Source organism: Sipha flava, unplaced genomic scaffold (genome assembly GCF_003268045.1).
Source record: "Sipha flava isolate LNK unplaced genomic scaffold, YSA_version1 34_pilon_pilon, whole genome shotgun sequence".
Classification (NCBI taxonomy): domain Eukaryota; kingdom Metazoa; phylum Arthropoda; class Insecta; order Hemiptera; family Aphididae; genus Sipha; species Sipha flava.
In genome coordinates, this window is record NW_020273045.1 from 3,530,697 (window position 1) to 3,543,203 (window position 12,507).

Sequence of the window (12,507 nt, forward strand, 5' to 3'; positions counted from 1 at the left end):
TGGCTCTCGTTAATTCTTCTACATTTAAGTACGCAACTCGTATTGTTCTTTGTGACTCATTTTTAGTAGAGTATTAGTGTTCGTTCATATGCATGTATGATTTCTTTTTTTGCGTTTTTGATTTTTTTATATTTTTTATTATTTTTTTTTTGAAAGACATTTTATTTTTTATGTTATTTACGCGATGATCACGTGCATCAGTGAGGTATTCCTTGAAAGGATTATTTTTATCGAATGAGCCAGGAGATCCGTGGATGTTTGGCTGTCGATTTGATGCTATTTGGTTTCGTGTATTCATTGTTTGATCCGTGACAAAATCTTTGAGAGAAAATTTGGAATGCAGACCAGGAATATACTACTCACAGGGGAGATCTCGAGAAGGTATAGCATCACCTCCCCCATAGTTAGAAATTAAATTTCATAATAACTCATTTTCTTTTTTTGGTTTGAAAAATTAAATCTATTTTTTGGGTCTGATTAAGATCATTATTGAACTTTTAATTTCTTTTTTTTCTATACTGAGAACCACTAAACTTTTTCCATTTCATATAAAATATTCAATGTATATTTTATGTGAAATGGAAAAATAAAGTGAAAAATAAAAATAATTATGTTATATGCTCATATTCATCAAAAACACGTAATAAATGCTAACACTCTAAATAGTAGGAAGCGAAAGCGAACGGACAAGTGTCAACTAATTAAATTTAATATATCAATTTAATTGAACGGATAATGGTTGTCATAGTTTAATAATCTGTAAAATAACAATAACAATAATAATTAATAATACGAGAATTGGCCATTTCTCTTCCTCCTAATGTTTATTTAATTTTTTAGATTTCAGAGACATAAATATGCAGCTAACCTTTATCTACTCGTATAAACAATGCGATAAGTTATAATTAACCATAATCGTCTTCGTCATCGAAAATTTCCTGGAAAAAATTAATTTTATTTAACTGTATAGGAACAAATAAACAAAAATAAAACCAAAGTAAAATATTCGTAATTTTTAAATTGTAAAATTATTAATGAAAGAAAAAAATTAAGTATTTTTCCATATAAGAACAAAATAAATATTAACTACATTTTTTGCCCCTCCAAATTTTACCATTCCATGCGATCGCATAAGCCGCCGTGCCTTATATCCATCCTTGACCTAGTACAAAATCGGATTTACAATTTGAAATTTTCTTTAAATTAATTATACTTCATAATTTTTGTATTATTTAATTGTAAAAATGGCTATTTAATATCAAAAATTATTTTCTGAAAAATTCTCAACATTTCAAAAATATAGTTCTAATGCCGAAAACACATCACAGTTGTGTAATCAAATTTTAACTTTTGGACAGAAGTAATATACACAATTATTTCACCATTCAAATGTTTAATGACTTCGCCTTTTTTTAATTATAATTACAAATATTACAGCGACGTCGGTTCCGAGAATATATTGGCTATCTATAAATAATTTTATTATTCATACAAATTCATTAATGTTAAAAATTCCGTGATTGTAAAATTATAAATTAATGGAAGGTTATTAAAGGATACGACACCAATACCCAACACTCGTGATTATGCAAATAATACATAGTTTTTCTAGTCTTATCTACGTAAAAAAACATACATGTGACAAGTGACCGCCAAAAGGAATGTATTAAACTTAAAAAAAAAAAAAAACTCTATACTAGAGACCAGCTATTCCCAAAGTGTGTTCCGCGGAACCTAATAGTTTCCCAAGATGTATATGAATATAGAAAACGGTAATTATAGTAAAAAATTACAACGAACTATCTTTGAAACATTTTTTGAAATGTTAGTTTTTCAATAAATAATTGAAAATTTGTGGTTAAATTGGAGTTAGAGATGTTGGGGTTTCACGAGATAAAAAAAATTTCTTAATGGTTCAGTGGTCATAAATGTTTGGGAAATGCTGCTACAGACCATGGATGGATAACTCAAAGTAAATAGAAGGCCAGTTTATAGAACTTTTAAAATTTGGCGGGTCAAAGTAAAGAAAGTAAAAAATAAAAAAGTCATTAAAATTTACAATTAGCATTTATTTTGTATAATTTAATTCTTCGATTAAACCAATACAATACTTACCCAGTATCTATAGCTATGTTAGCTATGCCATAATATATGTATATTATATTTAGATATTTAATAAATTCTGCAATTCAATACTGGAGAAAAATATAATATTTACATTTTACGATAAACATGATAAAACGAAATACTGATAAACTCTGACATTTTATGAAGTCATTTCAAAATGTAACACGAGTCAGATAAAAAAAGTACGGGAGTTGCTAGTTGCCCATCCCTGGTATAGACGAATAAAATAAAAAATTTAGTTATAATCAATTGTTTATTATTGTAATTTTTTAAGTACAGATACACGAATAATAAATGTAGATGTACAATGTACATTGTAGATTTAATAATATATTCAACTTGTTAGCACGGACAATGTTTATGTTCATTTAACTGACCAGAATTACAGTATAAATTTCATTATGGAGAAGAAGAAAGGAAGGGATGATATGGTTCTGTTAATTTATCATTAAATTGGAAGATTAATTGAAATAGTTTAATTGTTTAGACATTTTCATACTTGAAACATTCCTTTTGTAGAGCTTCCTGACAGTTTGTCCAAACTTAACGAATAAATAGACAGTGAAAAATAATAAATTCTCAAAGTTTATTTTCACACTGAACTGAATTTTTAATTGAGATAAAGTGTAACATATTATTTAAATTATTAATCATTCATACAATATATATATTATATATACATGATATTGCTATTGATATCATCCATAGCGATATATTTCAGAAATCTAAATGTGATGAGATAATGACCAACAGCCCCAAGTTATTTTATAATTATGACGCTTCATTATGGAGCGTTTTCAAAATATTTTATTACAGTAGAAATATTAAGATACATATATACCAATTATAAGCAGGGAGATTGTAAATTTTCCATAGTTATAAACTTCGCTCATTTGACAAATTGCAGTTACTACATAATAGTATTGACAACAAGTACATTTACATAATATTTGATTCAAGTAAGTCGAAGTTATATTGTTTATGAATGAATTTATGACCCATTAAAGATTTACAAGAAAATAATAAAACATCGAAAGACTAATAACTTATAGCTAATAGCTTTTTTTCATTGTAATTACTTAAGAAGAGGTATTTAGGTATTTTTCTAAAAATATTATATTTGTACATCAAATTTAAATGTGATGGCTGTGACACTATATCATAATACTAAGCGGAGTCATTGATTTAATCTGATACTTTTATATATACTATACATATCCGTTGAAAAAGTGTGTTTGTTTTGAATTTCTTTATAGTTGTTTCAGACGGGTTTAAAAATTATCTTTAATAATATTAAGCAAACCACAAAATAACTTTTTTAAAACACCATCAGTGTTCAATTTCCAATCTATACAAGTTGAGTTAGTGCTAAACTTTTTGAGCTTTTTTATGATTCCGAAAAGTTTAGGTAAAATAAAAAAACATTCATCATTGTTAAACTAATAAATCCCTCATACAAAATATAAAACTTAAATTATGTAAACATATATATATATATATATATATATTGTAAGCCAATACGTGTTGATTGAATAAATTAATTTGAATATTAAATTCTATATTTGATCTAAGTAATTTCGAATATTGACTTAGATAAAATATCGAATCAACACCAACATAGCTTTTGGTGCATTTGTATACTTGCAATATGAATTAAACGTATCTTAGCGATTTATGACGACAAGAAACATTTTCAATAAATACATTTATATGATTATACTCCCTATGTGCAAAATCTCGTTACATATCTATCACATAACAGTCGCACTGTGAAATGAGAATCTTATAATTTTTCCTCAGTGAACACTCTGAGACTACACTCAGACGCTTAACGCCCAGTTTTGTGAAGTTCATCTGTGTGATATCTCAAAAAGTATATAGAAGTACTATCACAATGTAACTACTATGTGTTATCTTATTAAGTGCAATTAGTCATCTATGGAACGTTACACTACTTAAATATTCTAAATAATTCTGTGAAAAAATTCAAAAGTTACGTTCGAGCGAGAATTCATATGAATTCTATTGCACAAATTATCACAACTTATACTGCCTATGCGGGATTTGATCTTGGTATCCTGACCTACTTAGCTACAAGCCTATCCTATCGAAACACAACTTAATTAGCAACAGATGTCGAATCTCGACTATTTAAATTGTTTGGAATCTGCGATAATAATATTGTGCATTTTATGATAGCCTTTCCTCTGTATCATATTAAATTGAATTTAATATAGGAAATGTAAATAATCATTATTTAAACAAATAATAGCTTTATTATATTTTAAAAACAATACATTAATATAAATTGTGTAGGTATTGAAATATATAATATGATGAACAAAGAATAGAACATAATACATTTAATAGTAGGTAGGTACCTAAAATATACAATCTATACATTTATTTATTACTAGGGCTGGGATTCGAATACCCTAAAAAATAGCAAAAAATGCTCTAAAAAAAATAATGCGAAATTACTTTAAAAATTATATTATAAAAATGATATTACTGAACATCTCTAATAATATTTATTTAACTTAATTTTATTAATATAATAAAATATAAATAATAAATAAAATAATATAATAAATATAATATTTAATTTAATAATAATAAAATAGATACCTATTTATTTAATATTATTTAACTTTATTTAAATTTGATCGTTTTAGACTCTTACAAATAAAAAAATTTCTTTCGACTATTTTAATTTAGTTTTATTTTTGATAACATATGTACATGGGCCGATATGCTCGTATTTATTAGTGTATCAATTTAATAGATTACATACTAAACGTGCAATTTTCTAAACACCGAAACGCGTGATCAAATACCCTAATATTTAAGAATTAATAGATAAATTCTGAAAAGTGCTATAATAACTTGAAAAATGTCATAAAAACAGTAAAATGCATAAAAAATTAATTTTTTCATGAAAAACAAAATAAAAAACTACATTTAATGAATCAGTATCACTTGAAACACATTTTCTTCTTACGGGATTACGTGTTGGAACATTGGGAAAAAAGATGCATTTACATCAAAATCCCAACCCTAACTCATATTATATATCACAAACGGGTCCCCGGATGGATATTCGATTTTAAAGTGGCGGCAGTGACACGGCAACGATAATTCTATTACGTATTTCTATGCGTATCGTTTTCGATTAGTACCACCCAAATCTCCGTGAGACACGACGTGTATAAACTAACATCGCACGTGCGCCGCCGTATGCATATGATTCAGAAGCGGTTTGAACATTTACATATTTTACCGGCACATATTAAATAAGACAACTAAAAATATTGTTATCGCTTTGCTCGATTTACCAGCATAACTCCTCCATTTAAACGTTAAGACGTTCACGATTGATCACTAAACACAATGCCGGATTACCCATTAGGCATAGTAGGCGCCCGCCTTAGGGCCTTACTCATTCAAGAAGCCCTGTGAAAACGGAAAACTATAGTCTGTTTTTTTTAACCCGTATACTATTTACGGATATACGGGACAAAAGTCATTATGAAATACAATATATATTAAAATGTAGTTGTCATATGCAGTAATATTAATACAATTATTTTGAAAAAATCAGAAATAATATAATAATTAATTAATTTTTCTTGCAAATAAAAAAATTTAATAAACACGATTTCATTTTATTTATTAATAATGGTCGGTTAAAGCTGTTTATTTCAATTATCGGATAGTAATGTTAAAGTTGTATGCAAAAAATAATTTTGTAGGGCCCAAAATTTTAATCGCCTAGGGGCCCACAAATGTTCAATCCAGCACTGGCTAAACACGTTCATGAATCAACTGTTGCGTGAACCGAAATTTATTCGATTTATTTACACTGTTTAATGCGAAGTTTGCGATAAAAAATAAATACACGTTATTTATTCTGTTCCGGTGAAATTGTTGTTTCATAATATTATTCACGTTAATATTACCATACACGTCATAATATACGGATGAGGGAGAGGGGGTTGTATTTCGACGAACACGAGAGTCTACTCGAATACCTGTTAAATACGCCCCTGCCGACGTGTTAAGTCATACTTGTGTAACGTGCATTATTGTTCGACGGCGCCTACACTAAATCGTATATTATAATAATACGTTTCCGCAACTTCCGAACACAATACCGTCTGCGCGCGTTGTCAAAACTTTGGAGCTAAGCTATTCTCGTAATAACGCGAGCATATCAGTCGTCAGAACGATTTCCCGCAAAAATGAAAACGTTAATCACATATTATATTCTTCATCTTGCCGCTTTTCGCACGCACATGTTATATTATGCACGTCGCGTACGCATTAATGTGCTTCCGTGTATGCGTTTACCGCGGGTGAACTCGTCATCGTCGTCATCGTTCTATACCGAATCGGACTATATTCGTTTTACAAAACTATGTATAAGGACGTGCACGCATTTTCTGGAGCAATTGTTTTTCATAAAACTATTTTCGCATGTGTATATATCTATATTATTCAACCAAAATTCAACAATAAAATATTTCAACGGGAGGGAGGGGAATAAAAAATAATAATACATCGCAGTCATTTTATATAAGTTCTTTATCCTCTTTTTGGATGTATATTATTTTCGATATCTCATATTGAAAGAAAAATATTCATATACTTCCGAATTTTGGACGTTTTAATTCGTAAAAAAGTGCAAAACTCCTAGGGATATGAATGATGTGCTATATTGGACTTTTAAATTTTAAACCAATGTACCATTGTTCCCAAACGATATTAAGTAAATAAGACCAGGGGGATAAGTTTATAAAGATGGTTGAAGAATCAAATGTCTTAATAAGTTAGGTTGAACATGTTCTAACTTTTTTTTAAAAAAAAAAAAAAAAAAAAAAGCATCTACAATTTGGGAAAGTTGTAAATTTCAGATGCTATAAAACACCACAAATTTCGTTTAAACATTTCGAAATTATAAAATTTCTTTAATTAATATTGTTTGATGGAAATTCGTTGAAATATTCGATTTCGTCAAAATTTCGTTTTGTTATGTTTATAAAACTACTGAGAATTTTCATTACAATTTATACACATATATTTTATTTTTATTACATCCGTGCAGTGCTCGTTTAGCAAATTTAAATTGTTACGTGTGGCAGCTTTAGAGACAAGTACTCGTTCGACTCGCTGTAAAAACTCTAAATACTATTTTTTTTCAAATCGTTCACGTTGCATGTAAATTTAATATTCTCAGCTCCGGAACATGAAATCGAAACCGCACGCGGTGACTCGGTACGCATATCATTATTGTACTCGTTGTTGTGTACAATCCAGTCGACTTTCCGTATAAACCTTCTCAAGCTTGTTAACATATTTCAAACGCGTTCTGTTCAGCCGGTAGAGTCGTACACCGGAAGTAATGTTTTAAAACGTACACGTGATATTTAGCAAAATAGCGCTACACCATGAACAATTAGTGTAATTGTGTGTGCGTGTACACACTTGCGTCTCCTCTTTTATACGCGTGGTTGTATATTTTCCGTTAATCCCACCTCTAGGTACTGTTGCTACGCCATGAGCTTACTTTTGGCTTTCGACGGCGATACCCGTGAATTAAACGTTCGTGTAGCTGAAAATCGGAAGCGTTTGTACAGAGCTTCATGCACCCGCGATCGTCCGATCGTCAGTGACGGACCGACTTCGGGGATGCTTAAGTGCGAATAGCACCCTACATAAAGAATAGAAAAAAAAAAAAATTTTGTTTGAAAATAATATACAATATTTTTAGTGTTAAGGCACGGTCTATGTATTATTTATACGTTCGACCGTAATATATTCGAGATAATAATATTATAAAACGCTTTTGATACTTTTAAGCCCTCTTCGAAGCTTACTAACATGGTTTTTATTATTTTTTTTTTTTAACTCTCAAAGGTTTTCTCAAATGGTGATAGGTCTGTTACAGTTTTTCCATACCCCGAAGGGCTTTTCACCTCGGACCACTACCCATTGTGTTAAGTATAATATAGTATTTTTCTCCGGGTTGCGATAACTGCGTATTCGATACACGCATCGTATATCATATATGATATTATAATAATATACAGCCATGCTTGTGTGTGTGCACGTGCACGAGTGTGTACAAAAAGAGATACTGTACACCAATTATGTCGATAGTATTGAATCTGAGTGGACGGGAACGTACGGTGAAAAAATGTACATCGCGTCTAACCGCGATCGTTTCTCCGACCCTTCTAACGCTCCCTAGGGCGCATCCGACCCGTCGCTTCACGCCAAACATAAACAAACCGGGCTTTGACGTGCGAAGGTGGTTCGATAGGATTTATTCTGGAACGCATTCGAATCCCGAGATACAACGGGGCCGAAGAGACGAGAGGAAATAAATTTCCCACGGAATGCGGCTACCGTTTTCAACACCGATAAACATCAGGGTTTTCGATAATATTCTTTGGGCATTCACCAGCTATTTGTGATTACCGCGAGATTCGTTTTTATTTCGAACGCGTCGGAATGTTTTTTTTTTTATTATTATTATAGAAACTTTCGTGGCCGAACCTCGCCCATCCGCTAACGCGCACATGGTTCGTATACTGTTCAACCGATTGTACGTAATCTTATTAAAATATATATATATATATATTTATATTTATATATATAAATAACTGTGTAAATAAGCATAAGATTAATTTATTTTTCAAATATTTTCACTGCCTTGTAAGGTTTTTTTCAAAAGCCAAGTGTGTCGTGAAAACGTTTTGTATGTATAGTGTTCGATATATTGTATTTTCCCTGACCCTCTCCGCAGCTCAATTGGAAATGACGAAATTGCTAGCAATAACGTGATAGCTGAGGAAGAATGTTTTTTTTTTTTTCAAAAGAAAATCTATATAAAATCCAAACACATCCAGCACCCTGAACATTATGATACATTATCCGTTGATAATATCGATTTAAAACGTAACCGCGATGCCACTATCATTTGGCATGAGGGTTACCAGAAAAAAAAAATTCTGTATTTAAATATTAATTGAAAAGAAGAAAAAAATGTAGAGATAGTAAAAAGTTCCATGCCTCCGAAAATTATAAGATTTTTTATTTAAAAAATTTTTTTTTTTTTCAGAAAACTGCCAAATATTAAATAAATATGATAAATTGATCGTTTTGAATGATAAAGTCTTCATTAAATTCAACTACAAATTATTTTTCAAATTCGATAATAACAATGCTTGAACGTTTGTTATGTCAAATTTAGTAAAACTAATAAATAAATGGATAATTATAATAGACATTGTCTACTTTTTTCGTATTTTGTGAAATTATTTACTGAATAAAATTATCTTTAGAATAAAGTAAATACTTAAAAACTCTAAAATTTTAATTTCACCTTTTCATGTGCTATATGTTAACACATAATATTTGGAATCTACGAAAATGTAATGACTGATGTGTTTGGTGTTTCGATTGTTTTTATGTTGCGCAGTAACGCGATATTTGATATTTGATATTTATCAAAGAAAATTTGACATACAAAATGTGATTTATTATGAAAATTATTTAATATATTAAATATCAATAAATAGTTAAGGTATTAAAAAGACACATGCATACGATTTACCTATTATATTCCTATGAATACTTGTTAAAATCCTTTTAACTGTCTCATTTTAATCGGAATTGCTAGTCGTGAACAATCCGCATAATTTCGAGTCGGTATCGCCATCCATCACCAACTATAGTATAGATGAGTTATACAACGATAAATTAATTTAATTTAAATATTTCATAAGTATACAACTGATACACAGAAAACCGTTGCACACCGAAATATTCAAATCTACTATCATGCAAATGTATACATACAATCATAACTATATTGAGAACGCGAACGTGATGTTTTTGTTAATACCTATTATATTTCAGAACTAACACGGGTGTATTCAATTCGGCTTAATTTATTATAAGCGTGCATTGCATGTACTCTCGGGTTCATTCTAGTTTTCAGTTTGATCTCTGTATATGCATTAATCGATTCATTGACATTTGTTTTTGTACTCGTGCAAACATTAAAAAACAGTATACCAAATACAATACAATATATGTGTAAAACACCATATGATTTAATACCCATAACCAGTGGCGCATTTATGGGGAAGCGAAGGGGACGAATTCTCCAGTATTAAAATGTTAACAGTCTTAGGGGTGGCAGTTGTATTGAGTGTATTATTATTATTATTTTTTTTTTATCACAAAATGTATGACATTGATTTACGTGCATTGTACTCGTATAGCATTTTTTGATTAATCAATTATTTTGTGATAATGGATTATCTTATCAAATAATTTTGTATTAAATGTGATATTAATACGACTGATAACGAATGAAATGCATTATTATTATACAAGTTTAGAGTATATTTGTGTATATCTGTGGTGAAAGTGTAACATATAGGTACTCATTTTTTGTGGTTTTTTTATGATATTTATCTACTTGCGTAGACAAGAAAAAAATCATAATTAAACTTTTTAATAAAATTAATAATGTCATTATTAGGTATGATTTTTTTAATTGAACAAACAACTTAGAAATTTTATACTGTGAAAAACTAGGATATAAATTTTAAAATAATATTTAAAACAAGCAAAGAGCATATTTTTTATTAATTGAGGGTGGAAAAAGAAGGTCTGAGATTATAAAAATTAGCGACAATTTGGAAAGGGGGGGTAATAAAATAATTTTGCCCCGGGGCGCGTATATTCTAAATGCACCACTGCCCATAACTACTTGCAGATAAACTACAATTATTATGTTTTAATTAAATATTACCGTTGTGGACAAATATTAATTTTCTATTATAACGAATATAACAAATATACTTTGTGATTTGAATTATTTTTTGGAACTGCGTATTAAACTTTGAAAGCTTATCATACTTAATGATCAACATTGTTGAACCGTTTATGCTTTCTAAATAGTGTTGTTCAAAAAAGAGATTAATGAACCACTATCAATTTTGTAAACTTGATGCTTACGTTAGATATTTTACAATCATTAGTACTACACTTTTTTGCATTGTCGAAAATATTAATGATTATAGAAAATACGATGGGATCAATAACTCAGTGTTTCTTCTGTTCGTTTGATTTTTACTACGCTACTTTGTATACGTATAAATAATAAATATAACTTTGACACAATAATCAATAATTACCATTACAAGCACACAGAAGTTTATGCGTATAGTTATTTAAAATAATTAAATTATTTTAATATTTCGTGTTCATTTAATACTCACGTATGTTATTATTTTTGGTACTACGGAAAAATTTATAAAATAATATTTCTAAAAAAATTAAAAAAAAAATATTGTATTATATCCTAGAGAAAGATATAGCATGAGAAAAATATTCAAAAATGTCAACGTGAAATACTCATGTAGAACTACATAATTTAATATTATATTTTTCAATTATTTATTTCATTAATGTTTTGCATTCTATCTTGTGATTTTCATTTTATAATTTTAACCTCTCCAAATGTTATTATTATACAATATTTACTGTATTTTTCCTCTCAGGTTTAGCATTTACAACACTATAATTTCTGTCAAACAAGAAAACATTTCTAAAAAAGCTTCATCTCAGAAAAATAATCGGAACAAAAATAAAATAAAAATATTATTTTATATAAATTCAAAAATGTTGCTTGTCCTTCTATTCCGAATAAACATATTATGCGATTCGACATGGGTTCTCGACCTTAAATGTAGTCTTGAGGTTAAGAGTATACAGCTTACTACTTAATAATTACTTTTTAACCTGTGCAGACTCTGACGTCATCCATAATGGCTGTTTATCAAGCATTTATACCAAATGAGAATGTTTACGTGACCAAGTAATGGTCGGAGGTTTTCGCCCCGAGAAGTCATTATTAACATCGAACAGTGGCACCAAGACACGTTTAAATTTCATACCATCCGTAAGACACCATAATATTCGGCTGGCTGATCAGCGTCGACTCGTATGTTGAGCTCAACCCAATTCCGTCGAGTCCCACCGCAGGTGCACCACCGTGAAATACCGTTCTGATCGTTAGCCTTTCTCTTTGACAGTCGACGGACTATCGCAGTATACGAAAATAATAAGTATACGGGTATAAACATTGCGAACGTATTACATCGATCGAAACATAACCGTGGTTGAAAACCGATATTTTTAGGTTACTATAACATTTTCCATTTCTACAATTATGTATGATTTCCGATAAAACTTTTTCCTTCGAGAAACCATAATGAAACTTTATACATCAGTGCTTAAAATATGAACATTTAAACATAATGGTATATTTGAATATTGTATTAAGTCGATAATTTAATCTGC

At 29.4% G+C, this 12,507-nt stretch overlaps 1 protein-coding gene across 2 annotated transcripts in view; it reads left to right on the forward strand.

The window, feature by feature from the left end:
- Positions 1-12,507, forward strand: part of LOC112687370 (FMRFamide receptor-like) — a 106,055-nt gene that overhangs the window by 62,746 nt on the left and 30,802 nt on the right. The gene's annotated exons all lie outside the window — the stretch shown is intronic.